At 45.1% G+C, this 18,495-nt stretch overlaps 1 protein-coding gene across 6 annotated transcripts in view; it reads right to left on the bottom strand.

Moving 5' to 3' along the window:
* The window catches only part of FTO (FTO alpha-ketoglutarate dependent dioxygenase), a 406,506-nt gene that overhangs the window by 34,688 nt on the left and 353,323 nt on the right, over window positions 1–18,495 (bottom strand). The window lies entirely within an intron of this gene.

Here is an 18,495-nt window from a genome sequence, read left to right as displayed (position 1 = left end):
CTGCAAGAGTAAGAACAGGCAGTTTACCCCTGGGAGGAAATGCCTGGAAGACCCAAACTCATGGGCAACTTGGGGCGACCTTGCCAAATGCCCCAGTGACGATCCGCTATGATGGTGGTGATGATACACAAGGGTGAGTTTGGGCGGCAGAAGGCAGGTGTGTTTATAAGAAGGAAGAATTGTTCTTTATGGTGCTGGAACTTCTTTATTTTTTCCAGTGCCCAGATCTGTATTACCTCTAATGGCTTTGTAGAAGCCAATCATCGGGGAAATTCAGTTACTCTGCCTTTAAAATGGTGAATTATTTTTTCATTATCTCGACTGTTATTTAAAGTGTGTGATTAAGCCATTATCAGATTTAAATGTTTGCGGGATTTCCATGTATTACTAGATTACTGGGAAAGATTAAATTGAATTTACTGCATTAAAACGTCCAAGAATAGATTAAACAATATTACAGACCGGGATTGACTTTGGAGATCCCAGAGATTTACAAGTGTCCCAGCCTGCTGTGCTCAGAAAAAGGCACTCCAAGGAGAGACCGATTTATAAGGATATATGCAAATAGAGGTTAATAATCATTTCCACTGATGAATAGGTGGAGAAAACTTCCACAAAATTAAATTAAGAGGCTAGCAAGAGTGACTCCCTAAGGAAAACACTTAAATCACGGTTTTTATTAAATGGATTATTCATCAATAGTAGAGAAATTAATTATCATACACAACTAAATTATAGCCTCGTAGGAAGAAAGTTGGGGCAACATCATCGCACCCTGGCGGGCATCTACCTTGCCGAAAGACCACAGCTTACTGGAAATTGGTCTGGGAAAACTCAGTGGCTTTGGCTTTACGTATCTGAAAAGTGATGATCAGACAGAAGAAAACACAAATTGCAATAAGAAACGAACAGTTTCTCTACTCTCTTGGAGCACGTGGCGGTGACAGTGCATGCACCAAAAAGAAATACTCTGAGTACATCTGGGAGAGCTGCGTGGTCCTTCCCCACCCCACCTGACCTTCTTGGCATTGTTCTCTAAATCAATTAAAAAGGGGTCCTACCCATCCTCTGTCTTCCGTGTAGGACTAACTATGATGAAGAGATCAAAGAATGGACCATCCTGGACCTATTTCCAAGCCTGATGGTCGAGCAGGCTCCTAACTAAAGGACATCTTCTCCTCTGGGGAATTATTAATGGTGAGGGGATCCCCACGGGAAAACATACTTCAACTTTACACCTATTTTCTTGGGTGGTTAATTGCTATCCTGGCATCCTGTGCACTCAATCCGTCGTACATTACACATAACATTCCAATATATCTTCAGCTCTCCGCATCGGGCCCTGATAATAGCGTCTGTTAACATGCACTAAGTACTATTATGTAGCACATCACTTCATAAATAATAAGATTAGCTGACCTCAGGGCCCCAAGAAGAGTAATGTGTTTAAATGTTCTCATTATTTATTTAAAACAAGAATTAAAGCAACAGAAGCTGCTTTTGACAATCCTCTTAGCATAAATATTAAACTGTTTGCACTGATAAGGCCACACAGAACTGAAGAACAGAGGCACGGTCTGCAGACTACTTAATAATAATAGGTGTTTGAGATGTTGCCCCTCACTGCAGTGGGTGCATCTCTGCAGTTCTAGAGACAGTCTCTAAATCACATGAAAGGGCTGGGGGAAATTAATATTCAAGGAAAGCTGCGACTAATTACAAAGGAACTCTGCAAAGCTTTTTAAATTGTTCTTTCTCTCTGCCTCAGAATCAGAGGGTAAGGCTCAATTTACCAGGTAGGGAGAGTTATTCCAAATTGAGCATTTCCATCTCATGGCGGGTAAACGATCTGTGCACACACTACCCTGGTTGGCAGATTAAAGGGCTGTGATAAGTGTTGATCCACCTCGAATAGCATAAGGTTTGTCAAAAGTCAACAGAGATGCTTTTTCACCTGGCAGTGGCTTTTGCCCCCTCATTTTGAGAAAGTATTAAAAATGTTAACACCTGCTGCAGAAGTTCGCTTACACTTGTATTGTACAAGCTTCCCAAGCCCACCCAGTTTTCTTTTGGGTGAAGTTGCTCTGATTTTCTACTGTTCTTCCCATGGAAGGACCGGCCGGTGTGGGTACTACCTCCTTCTCATGCCGGCCCTGAGAGGCTAGGAGCTGTGCGTACCCACTGCTTCCCTCTGGACTAGAGCTAGAACCCCTTGTTTGGTCTCTTCAGGGTCTTAATTCAGATCTTTCAAGATCACTTTAAAACTCTTCCTTTAATGCCCAGCGCTCCTCGCCAGTTTCTCAATGGTCACGACTGCACCCCACAGAGGGCTTGCTGTTGAGGTAATGCATTCACCTGCGAGGAAGCACAGTCACCCCCAACTCAAAGCACAATGTCCAATTCAACATCATGCCGGATGGTGGGACTGAAAAAGAAAAGGCTTGAGAATGACTTGAAGGCGTATCTCCCTTTGGGTTAAAATTTCTCCTGCTCAATTCCCGCATTCTGCCTCTCTTCCATCTTAATTTCCTAAGATGGGGAAGCACAGTGGTAAAGATGTTCTCCGGGCACCAGGAGCTGCTGCTTCCCTGGGGCATGACATCTTGGGCAAGCTTCTTAACCTCACCAAGCCTCAGTTTCTTACTTGTCATGTGGGAATACAGTACACTACTTATGGGCTTGTGGAGGTTAAATGGATTAACACATGAGAAGTACTTAGCACAGTGCCTGGCGCATAGTGAGCCCTCAATAATTATCAAATACTATTGTTGCTATCGTTACTTCTACTACGAGTGCCAGTGACCACGGGAGATGCCAACAAGAGGGCTGCCTATTGTACCTGCGACTGTCCCCTCCCTTCAGCTAACTGACTGGGTGGCCTCTGGACTGGGGGAAGCTCTGGAGATCCAGAAGCAGCTCTTTCTGGCTTGAAGCAGATTGAGCCTGTGGCTGAATCCTATCACAATGTGACATTCCAGGACGCTGAGGCTTATGTATTCAAGCTGCTACAACTCTCCAGTGACAGGCTAAAATGCTCAGATTTAGAAAGACTTAGCAGTTGCTCCTGAAGACCCAGAATTCATAACAGGTGCTGTCGTTGGACTGTCTGAGCGGCAGTTGTTTCAGGTTGACTTGGCACTTCTCGGAAATAAAGTTGGATTGTTTCTCAGCACGCATACTCTGTAGCTCTCGCCAAATCAAGGGGCCCTGAATTCTCTTAGGAAATGTTTTAGGAGTCCTGACGGTGGTGGACAATGGCTGTCTTGTGTCTTTTCCCAAGTTTCCCACAAAGAAGATTCTAAGTTTCCTGTGGGGAAATCTGTCCCATCCCTATGCTTGGCCACATGGTTTGAGTGAGATTGGCTCCACCTCTACAGCCAGGGGAGAGCCTTGACTCGTTTGATCTAATCAGCACATCCTACTCTCCCAGCCACAGGGAGGAGGTTAGGGGAGGCACTTGACCCTCTCCAGGGCAAGACTGAGAGAGTAAATCAAAGGACGGGTCTGGGAACTAAGGGAAAAGACTTTCTTATCGCCTGGCCTGGGAACTATTAGGATGTGTGATCTGGAACCACCATAGTCATTTTGCTACCATGCAGCAAGGGGCTGGGTCCTGGGTGATACGGTTTGAGTAGCTGGATTGAGTCTCACCTGAAGCTAGGTATGCCTAGACTTTTTCAGTTGCACGAGCTTGTTATTGTTTGAGTTCGGTTTTTCTGTCACTTGCGACCCAAAGAGTCCTGGCTGATATGCCGGCCATGCGTCCCACCCCTCGGTGCCCTCCTGCCTTCTACAACATCCACTGCTGTGGCCCTGCCTGCCAGGTGCTTGTTGATAGTCCTCTCCAAACTGAGATGCTGCTGATGCAGTACAGTGTGTGCAGAGATCATGTGAAAGCATGAAATCCCTGGCTTTTGTTTTCGATTCCAATAATATTTCCACTGGGGACAAATTTCTACCCAGAAAACAAGAGTGCGCTGGTGTCATCCACACTGGCCTTTGCGCAAAAATAAGCCAGGGCTTCCCTGGTGGCGCAGTGGTTGAGGGTCCGCCTGCCGATGCAGGGGACACGGGTTCGTGCCCCAGTCCGGGAAGATCCCACATGCCGCGGAGCGGCTGGGCCCGTGAGCCATGGCCGCTGAGCCTGCGCGTCCAGAGCCTGTGCTCCGCAACGGGAGAGACCACAACGGTGAGAGGCCCGTGTACCGCAAAAAAAAAAAATAAATAAAATAAAATAAAAATAAGCCAGTTTTAATGACCAGAGCTGGATGACCTTTCTAAAGAAAGTTAAAAAATTTTCCCTAAAAATTTCTTTATCAAGGATAGCAGATCATTCTGAGCCCAGACAAACAGTAAGAAACTCAGCTAAACAGTAAGGAAGTTACAGTTTCCCCTTTCAACCTTGTGCTCTCTACTCCCATCCTAAAGGGCTAACAAATAAACTCAGATATACTCAGAAAACCCTGTTCCTTTTATGCGGCATTGCAAGGGGAGCTATGGAAAATAATATATGCTTCATCTCTCTCCCTCCCAAATTCACATTATTTCAATTCAAAGGACTCTGTAGCTACCCTCAAAACTCTTGCTGCTTGGGAGTGGTTCTCTCTGAATGACCTAGTAATGTAACAGGAAGCAGCTGAAAGGTGTCACGTCGGCTGGCCTGTCAGCCGACTGTCCAGAGGTTCCCCTCCTCTCCTCTCCCAGGTGTAACTCACGCAGGGCCCCACTGCCTGCTGATTCCCCCAGGGCTACACTTACATTTGGAGGATGAGGACCGCCAGCTACATTAGTGAACACTGGTCGCCATGCTGAAATTAACCACTTTAGCTAAAGTGTGTGTTAATTATGGGTATGCAGGTAGTCAATAAAAGGTTAATGCAAGAGCCAGAGAATAAATTTCTTCCCTTATTGCATCACTTCACAGACTAAATGACTAACATTATACTTTGTGTTTTTAATCAATAGGTTTTACAGTAATGTGCTGGCCATCGATTTTAAGAAAACATGTACGGTCTTCCTCCTCGTCCCTAAATTTTGCAACAAATAAAGAAGGACAGGTAACATTTCCATTACTCTTGATGAAATGATAAAGATTTTGGGAGAAATGGTTCCTGCTAAAAGACTCATTGGGATAAACAAGCGTTAAAAAAAAAAAAAAAAAAAAAAGTAGGGCTTCCCTGGTGGCGCAGTGGTTGAGAATCTGCCTGTTAATGCAGGGGACACGGGTTCTGAGCCCTGGTCTGGGAAGATACCACATGCCGCGGAGCAACTAGGCCCGTGAACCACAACTACTGAGCCTGCGCGTATGGAGCCTGTGCTCCGCAACAAGAGAGGCCGCGACAGTGAGAGGCCCGCGCACCGCGATGAAGAGTGGCCCCCACTTGCCACAACTAGAGAAAGCTCTCGCACAGAAACGAAGTCCCAACATAGCCAAAAATAAATAAATAAATTTAAAAAAAAAGTACAAAAAACTAGAACTTGATGGAGAAATATTACCAAGCACAGGCCATTGAGGAGACAAAAAAAATGAACTCCTAAGAGAGAATTCTTTAATGTGAAAGAAGAGAGTAACTCCTGATTAAAATGAGTACATTCTGTACATTGTTTAAGCGTCCCGAAGAATTTTAATATGCAGCACTGATTTATTCAATTTTCACAATAGCCTGAGAGAGATGGGGAGGTAGGTATCTGAACCACATTTGACGTGAGGGCTGCCTTTCCTCAGGTTAATCCAATGGCAGGTGGGAGAGCGGGGCCGCGCAGACCCTGGACATCTGGCTGGCTGCCCTTTCCACCACATTCCATCTTTCTCATGGATTCCCATTTGGACCAAAATGGGTGCTATCCCCTGATTACTTAGCTATTCTTGCCAAACGTAGATATTCAGGAGATTCCAAACCATTTCCGGGGAAAGAAAGGAGCAAAATGCTTTTTTTTCATGTTCCTGTGACAATAATTACAGCAAATGACTGACAAAACTTTCTCTTCATTCTAATGACTCTGAGGTTCTCATAGCGTAAGCATCTATCATCTATAGAAGTAAAAGGTACATCTTCATCTTTTAAGAGCATAAACTACTTCTCATTATACAGTCATCCCCCAGTATTTTCAGGGGACTCGTGCCAGGACCCCCCGCTTGCATACCAAAATCCGTGGATGCTCAAATCCCTTCCAGTTGGCCCTCTGTATCCTTGGGTTCTGCATCCACAGATACAGAGGGCTGACTATATTTACTGAAAAAAACCCCATGTATAAGGGGACCTTCTTAGTTCAAATTTACTCAAGGGTCAACTGTATTCCTGGAGTGACCCTGAGAAAAATCTCCCAACCTCTTACTTTCCTCAACTGTTACACGAAGTTCATGTTTCCCTGGTTCACTGGACTTTGTGAAGATAAAAATTAAATAATGTATATAAAAATATAAAAGCCTTTTAAAATATGTAGACTACTGCACAAATGTAGCCCTTTCCTATGTGACACAAGTTCTATTTTTAAAACACAGCAGATTAGGCAACGTTGGCCGGAGGCGTGTAATGCTTAAAAATAAGTGTGAAAAAAAAAAAGAATAAACTATGTGCAACCAGATAATGAAATATCACACAGCCCTTAAAAAGAATGCATTAAAAAAAATAAGTGTGAAAGACATCACACTTCCTTTTTAAGATTTTTATTTTTTGATGTGGACCATTTTAAAAGTCTTTATTGAATTTGTTACAATATTGCTTCTGTTTTTTATGTTTTGGTTTTTTGGCCACGAGGCATGTGGGATCTTAGTTCCCTGACCAGGGATCGAACCCACACTCCCTGCATTGGAAGGCGAAGTCTTAACCACTGGACCGCCAGGAAAGTCCCAAAAGACTAGAGCAATTTAGACTCACAACTTCATCAGAAAATATCCAGTCTTCTCCAAGTCAGACTTTTTTTCTGGAATTTTCACTTACAGTGAGGAGTTGACTGTCATCCTGGTTCATGTCAAACAGAAGGCTGTTTTAGGGTATCAGCCACATCACAATACATTCCCTCAAACGGTGTAAACCAGCACCAAGGCTTAAGAGGCTTCACTCAAGTAGAAAACGCTGAAGTGATATCACATCAAATCTACATTTAACCTGCAAAACGCAACTGCCAGGACCAGCATGAAAAAAGTGGGAAATAATGATGTAAAGGGGCAACAATCTCAATGGGCTTCTATGCTTTGGAGGGAGCTCGAGACCAATGTGGGACCTGCATGTTCTCTGTTCTTAGTTTCTCTGGGCCCAGTAAAATCGTAGCATCTTGCCACACAGAGTTATTCCAATATTTAAAAGAGAAGTATTGGGGCTTCCCTGGTGGCACAGTGGTTAAGAATCTGCCTGCCAATGCAGGGGACACGAGTTCGAGCCCTGGTCCAGGAAAATCCCACATGCCACGGAGCAACTAAGCCCGTGAGCCACAACTACTGAGCCCATGTGCTGCAACTACTGAAGCCCGCGCGCCTAGAGCCTGTGCGCCGCAACAAGAAGCCCATGCACCGCAACGAAGAGTAGCCCCCGCTTGCCACAACTAGAGAAAACCCGCATGCAGCAATGAAGACACAATGCAGCCCAAAATAAGTAAATTTATAAAAAAAAAAAAGAAGTATTTTTTCATATAACATGGGATCTAACTCCCTAATAGTACTTTATGTACCATTTAAGGGATTCCATGAATAATTTTGACTCTCCATGATGTCTACATTAAACACCACATTTCAAATCTCACTTTGAGTAAGAGGCTACTCCATTGTACTGTTTTTCATGGTCTCACCAGGCTTTGTTCCAAATAATCTGTCTTAGAGGTGAGGCGAGCATGCAGACCTGTTTATAATCATCTACCCTTGAGACTTTAAATGCTTTGAAAAGAGAAGAGTGAGTGAATGAATTTATAATTTGTCTTCTTGGACTTTGTGTTACTGCCATCATGGCTCTGTGGACAATTTGACAAAGAAAGAGCTGCCCTGTCATACGAATCACGATGGTCTACTTTGACTAAGGTGGTTGTATGAAATCAGCTTGTTTGATTTGTATAACTCAGTTTACCTACTGCAGAACCACTAAGCAGAACCAACTCCTGAGTGAGTTCCAACAAAGGACACTCTCACTTTCTCTTTCAAAGGCTTTTAACCTCTTGCCTCTGACTCACATGTTAATGTTCTCAGATCAGTAAAGTCAACACACATCAGAGTGAGGAAAAGCCACACTTTGGCCCATGGGTCAGCTTTTTTTGGGGGGGATGGGGTGGGTCAATATACCTTTTTAGCAGGTAGTATTTTTTCAGCCATGACCACTTGAGAAGCTTGACTCGACTTAACTTCTGGTTATTTAAAAATCTACTTTTGGCTTCACATTTCATGGAAGAAGGGAGAAGCCTGATAGAAGAGCTTGCTTAGCTGCTCTAAAAGCCAAATATCCCCCAAATGCTTTTGAATACCAGGATAATGCCATTCAGCCATCTGGATAACCAGCCATTTTGCAAGAAATCATTGTGCTGTTCAGTATGGATAAACCCTGCTGTCTAGATCTCAGTCAATCAATCAGCATGCTTATGGAGTACCTACTGTGAACCTATACTGTTCCCTCATTGGGAGGAGAAGGGAGTAGCACAGAGAATAGCCCAGGCCAAGCCCAGCTGTTGCAAATAACTGTGCTCTCCACATTTGTTTGGAACTCACCGTTTTCCATGTAAATAATGGTTCTCATCGCTCCTAATTCTCCTCCTCAACACCAGTATTACCTATAATTTCTCTGAAATATAATATTAATATATTATATAGCCCAGTGGCCATGAATAGCAGGGTGTCTGGTTTTGTTTAAGGAAAATGAACATTTAGAGTTCCTACTTGGGATCCAAGAAGCAATTTCCTTTGACCAGGGTTCCCTGTCCTCCTAGCACATGGAAGCAGGGCTTTGTCCCACTCCAGGTCACTGCTAATAGCTCCTCTGACCTGTGGCAAAGACTCCACCAGAGGAGAGAGGCCCCTGGGGTGAGGGGTAAGGTGCTCAGATAGTACCTCCAAGGGGTCAAGAGATGAAGAGACAAGGTCAAAAGACCTCTTACTGGTCTAAAAATCAGGGACACTTTTTGGTAACAGAATGGCTTATAGGCATCTCTGTTCTTTCTTTCGGGGTCCAGGGGGATGCCATGCCCTTCTCCCTTCTACCGTATTATCTGCTGCCTTCTTTAGGGTTTCTTCCCAACCTGCGTAATTACACTGTGTAATCCTCACATCTCCTCACCGTTCTGCCCTTATAAGTTTTTCAGAGGTTTTTGTTGCTATGGGAGATACTATAAAGCAATTCTCTCATGCCAATGCCTCCCTGATGACATCTCCTCTCAGACCAAAGGAATAGTAATAATGCTGATAGAAACATTAAAAATAGCCCATCATATCTACTAAGTGTCAGGCACTGTATAAGTCTTCTAATTAAACGTATGTCCTCAAATGGAAAATGGAGGTCCAGAAGATTAAATACCTTGTCCAATTCACAGCTAAAGAAAGGATAGAGTCAGGACTTGGCAAAATTGTCTGATTCCTAATCTCAAGCTCTTTGTACTGTTCCAAAATAGAGACATCAAGAGAATCAGTTTGGGTCCTGGTTATAAACAGTTTTCCAAAGGCACCTAGCCCCAAGCTAGACTCCCGGGAGGAGGGTCCTGTCCATATGAATTTTCACACGTGACTCTTCAGACTGAGCCAGTTTGTGAAAACATGCACCATCTTAACCTACCACAAAGGACCACAAAGATGCTGAAGGTGGTATGTGGGTGGGTGGGGGGGACACGTGGGTGTCTTTGGGTCCACAGAGGACTCACATTAAACTCACCTCCCTTTCAGAGGACACCAGGCTCAGGGTCAGTTCTTGTAGACCTGCAACGTGGCTCCCTAAGTAGGTAACTGGTGACTTCACAAGGTCTGGCACAGAAAACAGTACTCCTGGAGTCCCTCCCCCTACTTCAGGGACTCCAGCAGGCCCGTGGAACCACTTAACATTGGAGACTGCTTGGCCCAACACGGGGGTGTAAATCCAGGAGGTAAAGAGTTGAGAACAATTTTATCCCCAGGTTCATTTGTCAGCTTGTCAGTTACATAATGAGAGTGATGAATGGGCTACCTTGACAGCTGAACATTTAGGAGCTGCTGACCTTTGATCTCTGGTCACATGATAGGGTCATCTGAAACTTGCATGACTTCTACCTGGCCAAGGGTAACAATATAAAGGTCAAATCGGCTGGACGATTATATGAATCAAGTCTGAGGCAGCTTGGTTGGGAGTTTTAAGAGAGGCCGGGTTGGGTTCCCCAGCACACAAAGCTATGGAACCACTGCAGAAAGGTGCTCAACAAAAGATATACAATTTCAAAGCAGTCTAGAGTAACTTTCCTTGCAAGGGAATAGAATGAACTCATTATTTTTAAAGGGCAACAATGAAAACAAACACTTTGGAAGAAAATATATTCTGCCAGTGCCTCTGCCATTGGGAGGGAAGCATACAGGCATATGACTTAATGAGTAATATTAATGCTATACCTGCAACATGGCAGAAGGTCCAATTTGATGCAATTATTGGAACAAAATCCCCACTGGGTAGTATCAAGCCCTCCTTTCAGCCATAGAATACGGTCTCTCCTCCATCCTCTGTCAGCACAGTACCCCACAAAGGACCATGATTGACAAAAGATAACCCTTTCCAAATTTCGTGACTTCCCTGTTGCTTGAAACTTAAGCAAAGTTTGCACGGGACAGTCTCAAACTTCAGAAAGATTCCAGAATAACTTACAATCAGAAATTCAAGGCAGCTGTGATTTTCAGATGCACTATACCGTTTAAAAAAATGTTTCTTCTTGCAAACCTGAAGACTTTTGCTTTTTGATTACTTGGTTAAATTCCATTTACTCAGAATCAGATAACAGTAGGCACAGAGGTAATGAATACGGTTATGAAAATGAAAGCTAAGAGGCCAACGCCATCGATTTCCAGAATCCAGAAACTTCATAATCCATGAAAGAAGCAGACATTACAGAGAAATCTGATTTACATCAAGAGCTTGTTTTCTACAAAGGATTTTCCCCTGCAAAGTCAAAGACCGATGGACAAACTTCCACTGGAGCAAAATCCATTCCTACTCTTGAGAGACGAGCAAAGCAAAGGACAGTGGCTTACTGAATAAAAGGCCAGCTGTTCTGACTTCGGAACGCTCATTTGAGTTGTAAGCTGTGAAATAAATTTGACTCGATGGTCCTCCCATCTGCTCACCTGTCAGTCTGTTTCCACTGTGCTGCTGTTTTTAGAAATACTTCCAAGTAACCTGCTTAATTGGTTTTTGGATGCCGGGAAGCATCTCCCAAGTTTATTTTAACCTTATACAGAACACGAAGCTACTGGGCCTTTGTTTCTTTTCTCTCCTTTAAGAACATTCACTAATAGGTCAAGAGCACTTACATAGAACACTTGGTGGAGCCGCAAACCAACGGGGTGGGGGGCAGTCCAAATGAGGAATTAGAGAGAAAATGGTGGGTCAAAGCAGAATGTCAATTGATCAAGGGCATCCCAGTCTTCTGAAGAATTTCTGCTTTGCACCCGTTTAAAGACCGAGTCCAGGTCAAAATTCTTACAATAGTCCACAAGTCGCTTCGTGGCCTACGGCTTCCCCGCCCCGGTCATCCCCCATCCTCTGGCCTCTCCTTCCACTTGTCCCATTACTCACTTTGCTCCAGTCATATTGGCTGATTTGCTCTTCCTTGAACAGGCAAAGGTATTCCAGAGCGCTCGAAAACCTGCTGTTTCTTCAGCCTTGAACAGTCTTCCCCTAAGATATCCATGTGGCTCGCTCCCCTATTACTTCAGGTCACCACTTAAACATAATCCAATCAGTAAGGCCTTCCTTGACTATCTTACGTAAGACAGCAGCATCTCCCCTTCCTACCTACCCAACCCAGCACTCCCCACTCCCCATCTTCTTTTCCTGCCCCATTTTTCTCCACAACACTTGATACCATCTAGGGTGTGTGTGTGTGCGTGTGTGTGTGTGTGTGTGTGTGTTAGATAAGCTCCCTGAAGGCAGGGATCTCTGAGGTACTCACTGCTATATCCTCCAAGCCTAGAGTCTGCCCCATTGTAGCCACAGTAAATACGGTGCGATGCACAGATGACTGAAAGCAACTTGCGTCTGAACTTCTAACTGTACTTCCTTAAGGCAGGACTAATCTCTCTGCAATATCACCAATTTTATGATAAAGACAGTAAATGCAAAGGCACAACCAAAGGAGAAATAATAACAATATCTCATCTGTGGACAAAGAGGATGAAATGGTAGGAAGAAAATTGGTCTGGGAACTCAAGACCCAGCTCCACCACTACCCTATCCTGTGACCTTGGGCAAAACCTGGACTTTCTTGGCCATCAGTACTCAGATCTGTAAAATGAAAGGTTGGGTTAGACAACCCCTGAGGTTCTTCCCATCTTATAAAAACTGGGATTTTACATATAAATATTATGGTTTACCTTCACATACCTTATCTCATGTGACCCTCACTACTAGGGTAGGAAATTAAGGTGCTGTCCCAGTTGGGGAGATTAGGACGTGCAGGCCTTGCCCCGGGTCACATGGCTGCTAAGACACGTAGCTGGGACTAAAACTTAGGTCATTTGCTAGTTCAGCATTTTTCTACAAAACTGCACTTCCTCTATTGGTAGAATTGGAAGTACTACCAGTCACTGTTACTCTGATCCAAAAAGTATTTTTGCAGGCAAGTTCTCATCCCCTCAAGATAACATATGTGTATCATGGACCCCTCTGGGCACTATTCCACCCTAGCCCAAGAATCCTTGGATTCTCTAAGCTGCCATTTCAAGATTAGAGATAATAAATGGCTCCATCTGCCTACGGATGTTTTATGATAGGAATAAAATTGTATTTTAGTGTAGCTCTTCGGTAGAAGGGCAAGAAGTCAAAGCAACTGTAGCATCAGGATTGCTATGCTAACAAGGTCGCTGAACTCCAAAGATGTCAGAAACTTCCTCGTCTTAAAGCCAAAGCAAATCTGCATTTTATACCCCTAGGAACTGAATGATGCTGTTTCTGCAGCTAACATTTAGAAATTAAAATTGCTTTTACCCACATAAATATCTATGCTGCTGGGTTCAGTGATCGAGAAGGAGGAAAACTCAATAAACTATAATGGAAAAGAATTCAAAAAATATATAGGGACTTCCCTGATGGTGCAGTGGTTAAGAATCCGCCTGCCAATGCAGGGGACACGGGTTCTAGCCCTGGTCCGGGAAGATCCCACACGCTGCGGAACAACTAAGCCCGTGTACCACGGCTACTGAGCCGGCGCTCTAGAGCCCGCAAGCCACAACTACTGAGCCCATGCACTGCAACTACTGAAGCCCATGCACCTAGAGCCCATGCTCCGCAACAAGAGAAGCCACTGCAGTGAGAAGCCTGCGCAACGCAAGGAAGAGTAGCCTCCGCTCGCTCCAACTAGAGAAAGCCGGTGTGCAGCAACAAAGACTCAACACAGCCAAAAAAAAAAAAGATATATACATATATATGTGTATAACCGGATCACTTTGCTGTACACCTGAAACATCCAGGACCCAGGCTGCTGCATCTATTTTTTTGTTTTGCCATCCTTAGCTCATGGCTGCCATCCCTTGAGGTCACCTTATGGTCCAGGTGTTCTAGCCACCATATCTGGTTTCCCAGGCAGGAGCGGGAGAAAGGAGAGAGGGGTAAAACATGCCCTTACCTCCTCTTTCTAAGGAAGACAGCCAACCAACCTCCACCTCCGTGTCACTGAATAGAACTCAGCCCCTGGGCTGCAAGAGAGGCTGCGAAGTGTAGGGGTTTTTTTTGTTTGTTTGTTTTTTGGTTTTTTTTTTTTTTTACAGTTTTGTTTATTTTTGGCTGCACAGCATGTGGGATCTTAGTTCTCCGACCAGGGGTTGAACCCATGCCTCCTGCGGTGGAAGTGGAAAGTCTTAACCACTGGACTGCCGGGGAAGTCCCTGTAGGTTTTTAACTGGATGTGTTACCCTCTTCTTTCCTCCATTAAAACTGGGATTCTATACTCAGGAAGAAGGAAAGGATGTGGGCAGGATGAGAAACTAGTATTCTCTGCCACACAATGGAAGCAAATAGACATTAAGGTAATGTCTCCTAGAGATCAATGTTCTGGAGCAAATCAAACAGGAAACGAATAAGTGAGCGAATGGAGGGGGGTGGAGGAAGGGCTGTGGCTGGAGTGCAAGCAGTAGGCATCTATCGGGGGAAGAGGATTTTAGGTGACAATGAGTCAGGCTTGATCAAGGGACAGCAAGAAGGCCACTGTAGCTGAAGCAGGGTGACCAAGGGAGGAAGGAGGAGGGGTCAGAGAGGACCAGGGTCTTGGAAGCCACTGTACAGACTGATTTTATTCTCAGCAAGATGAGAAAGCACTGGAGGCTTTAAACAGGGAAGTGACAGGATCTAGTCCCATAGTTTGCAGAAAACCTCTTACTCCTTTAGGAACTGGGCCATTTCATGAGAGTAAACATCTATGCTCAACCTACTCGTGGTGTCCTGTGGATGAAGCAAAATACCCTCCTTAAGACTCTTCCCTGGCCTGAGGCCCACCCCCCCGACCCAAAGCCGGCTGCGAGGGAGGGGGCAGTGCTGAACCTGACCATCCCCGCAGCTTTGACGCTTTGTTCCCCTTTGTGCTGCAAGAGAAAAGAAGAAGTACCACCCAAGTCTCCCTGTGTTCCTAAGTTCACCTGATGTGTATCTTCAGAACGCAACTCACATCCAATTTAGGCTGTTCATTTACTTCTGGGGGCCATGGATTCAGGCTGAGGAAGAAGGGGTAATCCTAGATGCTGAGAGCCACGGAAGACTGAGCAGACCTCTGAGTCAACGCAGGGGTTGCTTCTAAAATGACTGGATTTGAAAGGACTTCTTAAAAAATTGCACTTCAATAGAAAGCGGACCAAATTCTGAAATCCTCCAACTGAAGTTTCTGCTGGGCTGCCGGCATCGCCAGCAGCAGACCAAAGCCCATTGGCGCCTTGGAGAGGAAGGATGAGTAGCCCAGAGACTGCCTTAGGGCTGCACATGGCTTCCAAACTGCAGGTTAACTGGGTGGGTTGATTCATTAATCATCACAGCCACCACGTTCCCACCTGGGCATCTCCGAGGAGCAAGCAAGGCAGAGAGACCAGCCATCATCTATTTATTACTTTACCGTCTTGTACGGTCTCGTCTTCCACGGGCTGGCGCAGTCTCCCACTCCAGGGCTCTGACAGCTTGGGCCTGTAGCTCCCTCACTGTCTGGGGTGAGCGCATTCTCCCAGCACCAGTGATTGCTTGTGGGGTGACCTTGGCAAGGGCACTTAGGCAGCATTTTTTCACCTGTCAAGGCGAGGCAGCCACAGACCCCCAGAGTCACCTCTGGTAAATACTCATGTGTGGACCAGTGCTGGCCACCTCATCCCAAAGCCCCCTGGCTCTGGGAAGAAGGCTTTTTCCAACAGGGAAAATGAGTGAGGCCACGTCCTTGCCTCGTGCCACTGAGAGATGGGGGAGGGGGCAGGGGTGGAAGAGGAAAGTGTCTCTTTGCAGAAAAGACACCCTTAGGCCCTCACCGCAGATCCCAGGCACCTTCTCATTTGCCAGAACCCAGAAGGTCACAGGGAATCAAAGAATGACTCTGCTTGTGCAGAATGTCATTATAGAGGAGGCTGGGGACAGGAGGCCTGTTACGAGTCACCTTTCCGGCTCCTGCGAACAGGCTGATTAATGGAGAAGTTGAGCTTCTTGCTGAGCATGACAGGAGTGGGGTCAGCTAGGAACAGGCCAGGGCTCGGCGGTGAGTCAGGACGGCACAGCAAGGACCTGATTAGCGGCTGTCACCTCCTGTCCCCATGCCTGGCCTGCCAGGGAGCCAGGCTTCACAGCCGACTGCTAAGTTAGAATTTACACTTTCTGCAAGAACGGTCTTGCAGTCAAGACCACCTGGGAGTTGGCACAGACTGAGGGGCCATGATGCTTTCTCCGAAGCCCTAGCTGATATGGGAGCTCGAGTGAGATGGGAAGGAACTTGCTGTTCCTAATTTTAATTGCTCTTTCTAGCTGGAGATGGACTTGCCCAGGTCCTACTGCCCAGAGGCACCCACCTGTAAAGTTACAGGGCCAGGGTCGTCTGTGGAAGTGCCATCATTGGCAGGTGGCCTGCCCACGTGGTGCGAGGGACAGGTTCCAGGATAGCCTTCCCTCCGAAAACAATTCTTGCTCTGGCCTCCAGCCCATGTTGGAAAGTGTACCATTCATTCATTTTTTCCCCCCCAAGTGTATGGGGAAAAGAAGGAAAGGCATTTTAAAATGCAACTGCTTCTAAGGAGGAGACTCTTTTAAGTCACCTCTCGGAGAGATCATGCTGCTTCCTGATAGCGCAGAGAAACACATGAGCTCTGACTTCCCTGGGGTGAGAGGAAGGGGGGTGTTCCTCGGGAGCCCAATGTTACCTCCTTTACAGTCTCACCCAGCGCTGACCACAGGACCAGCCTTCTGGGAGAGATTCGCTCAGGAGGACAGCAAATACAGACTAGCAGCGATTTAATTAGTTCCAAGTTAATGTCCTTTTCCACTTGGTCTCATGTAAGCACCTGGGAGTTATGGCCACTAACTTAAAATGATTTATAAAGTTCTTTCCCAGGAGAAAGGTCCTTGGACAGGCAGCGAGTAAGGCTGTGAATTATGCCTCCATAGTGGGTATAGTATGAGGATAAAGGAACAGGTTCAGCTGTAAAGAATCTGAAGCTCTCTCCTGAAAGGGAGGGGAGTCTCATTTTTCAGCGAGGTAATTTTTGACAGTCATGGCTAGCTCATCTAGACTTCAGCTTTGACAGAACTTCTGTTCTTAGGAGCTCATCTTAGCTTATACCCTCTCAGTTTTAAGGTGAGGTTAACAGACTTGCTCAACTCATTTGTGGCAGAGTTAGGAGGCTAGAATCTCGGGATGCCCACTTCAACTGTGGGTATGCTTGTTTTTTCTTTTTTAATGTTATAATTGTTAACAGCTAACATTATTTGAGGATCTACATTTTGCTAGATGGCATTCTAAGTGCTTTATCCTCATAACCCTATGACGTTATGATTTTTATCCCCATCTCTCAGATGGGAACACTGAGGAACTGAGTGGTAATACAATTTGCCCATGGTCACAGAGATTGTGAGTGATGTGGCCAAGATATGAGCCCAGGCGGTCTGGTCCCAGAGCCATACTCTCAACCACTACCCTACCATGTTATTGAAACAAACAGTGCACACTCACAGTCTTAAACCTAATGATATAGAAGGGTTTATACAGTGAAAAAGCAAGAGTCCCTCACTCTAGTTCGTCCCACCCCTGGATTTGTTTCCAATGGTGGTTACCTTCTGTTCTCTCTCACTAATAGGCACACACTCCTATTCCTTGATTTTCCAACTTCAGATATTATCCGTTGGCTTCCTGCAGTGTGACATGAAGATTGGACTCTCCTTATTCTGTGCACGTGTGAATGGTGTTTGTCCTAACTAGCCTCCAAACATGGCCCCAACGGACCACGCCTCCAGGATTCACCCATATACTGAGGCTCAGCTGGCCTTCCCTGTCCTCTGACTTAAACAATAGATTGCAGCACAGAATGCAGACATTAGAACAGTTCCTTTAAAAAGCCTGGCAGCTTCTGCTTTTGTGCTCTCAGGAATCTTGAGCCTCAATGCAAGAAGTCTGGGTATCCTGCAGGAGAGACCACACGGAAAGGCCACGTCGAGAGGCGGAGGCCCAGCGATCCCCGAGTCCCCAGCTGAGCCCGGCCTTTCCGCTCCAGCTGCTGTCTGACTACAGTCCCAGGTAAGGCCCTCAATGACGCCAGCAGAAGAACCTTCTATCCAGATGAGTCAACCCACAGAAGAACAGAGACTTATATGAGAAATAATAACTGTGGTTGATTTAAGCTGCTATGTTTTGGGGTGATCTGTTATGTAGCAAATAGTGTTTTTCTGTATTTTTAGTTCCTTAATTGGATACCTTTGGAACATTAGATGATATGCTTAAATTCTATATCTGGTTCCATTAACTTTTTTTATTGTGGTAAAAACTATATAATGTAAAATTTGCCTTTTTACCCATTTTTAAGTGTACAATTCAGTGGTATTCATTGCGTTCACAATGTTGTATAAGCAACCCTGGTATATATTTCTAAAATTTTCTCATCACCTCAAACAGAAATTCATTATGCAATTTCCCATCCCCCCGCTCCACAGCACCAGAAACCTCTAATCTACATCCTGTCTATTTTAGATCGCTCATATAAGTGGAATCATACAATATTTGTCCTTTTGTGTCTGGCTTATTTCACTTGGCATGATGTTTTCGAGGTTCATCTAAATTATAGCATGTATTAGAATTTCATTCCTTTTTATGGCTGAATATTGTTAAAAATTATTATAGCCA

This window comes from Delphinapterus leucas, chromosome 20, assembly GCF_059928025.1.
Source record: "Delphinapterus leucas isolate spDelLeu-1000000601 "Yukka" chromosome 20, BTC_Dleu_Yukka2, whole genome shotgun sequence".
Lineage (NCBI taxonomy): Eukaryota > Metazoa > Chordata > Mammalia > Artiodactyla > Monodontidae > Delphinapterus > Delphinapterus leucas.
The sequence above is the reverse complement of the archived record's forward strand: the minus strand, read 5'-3'. Positions and strand labels throughout refer to the sequence as shown.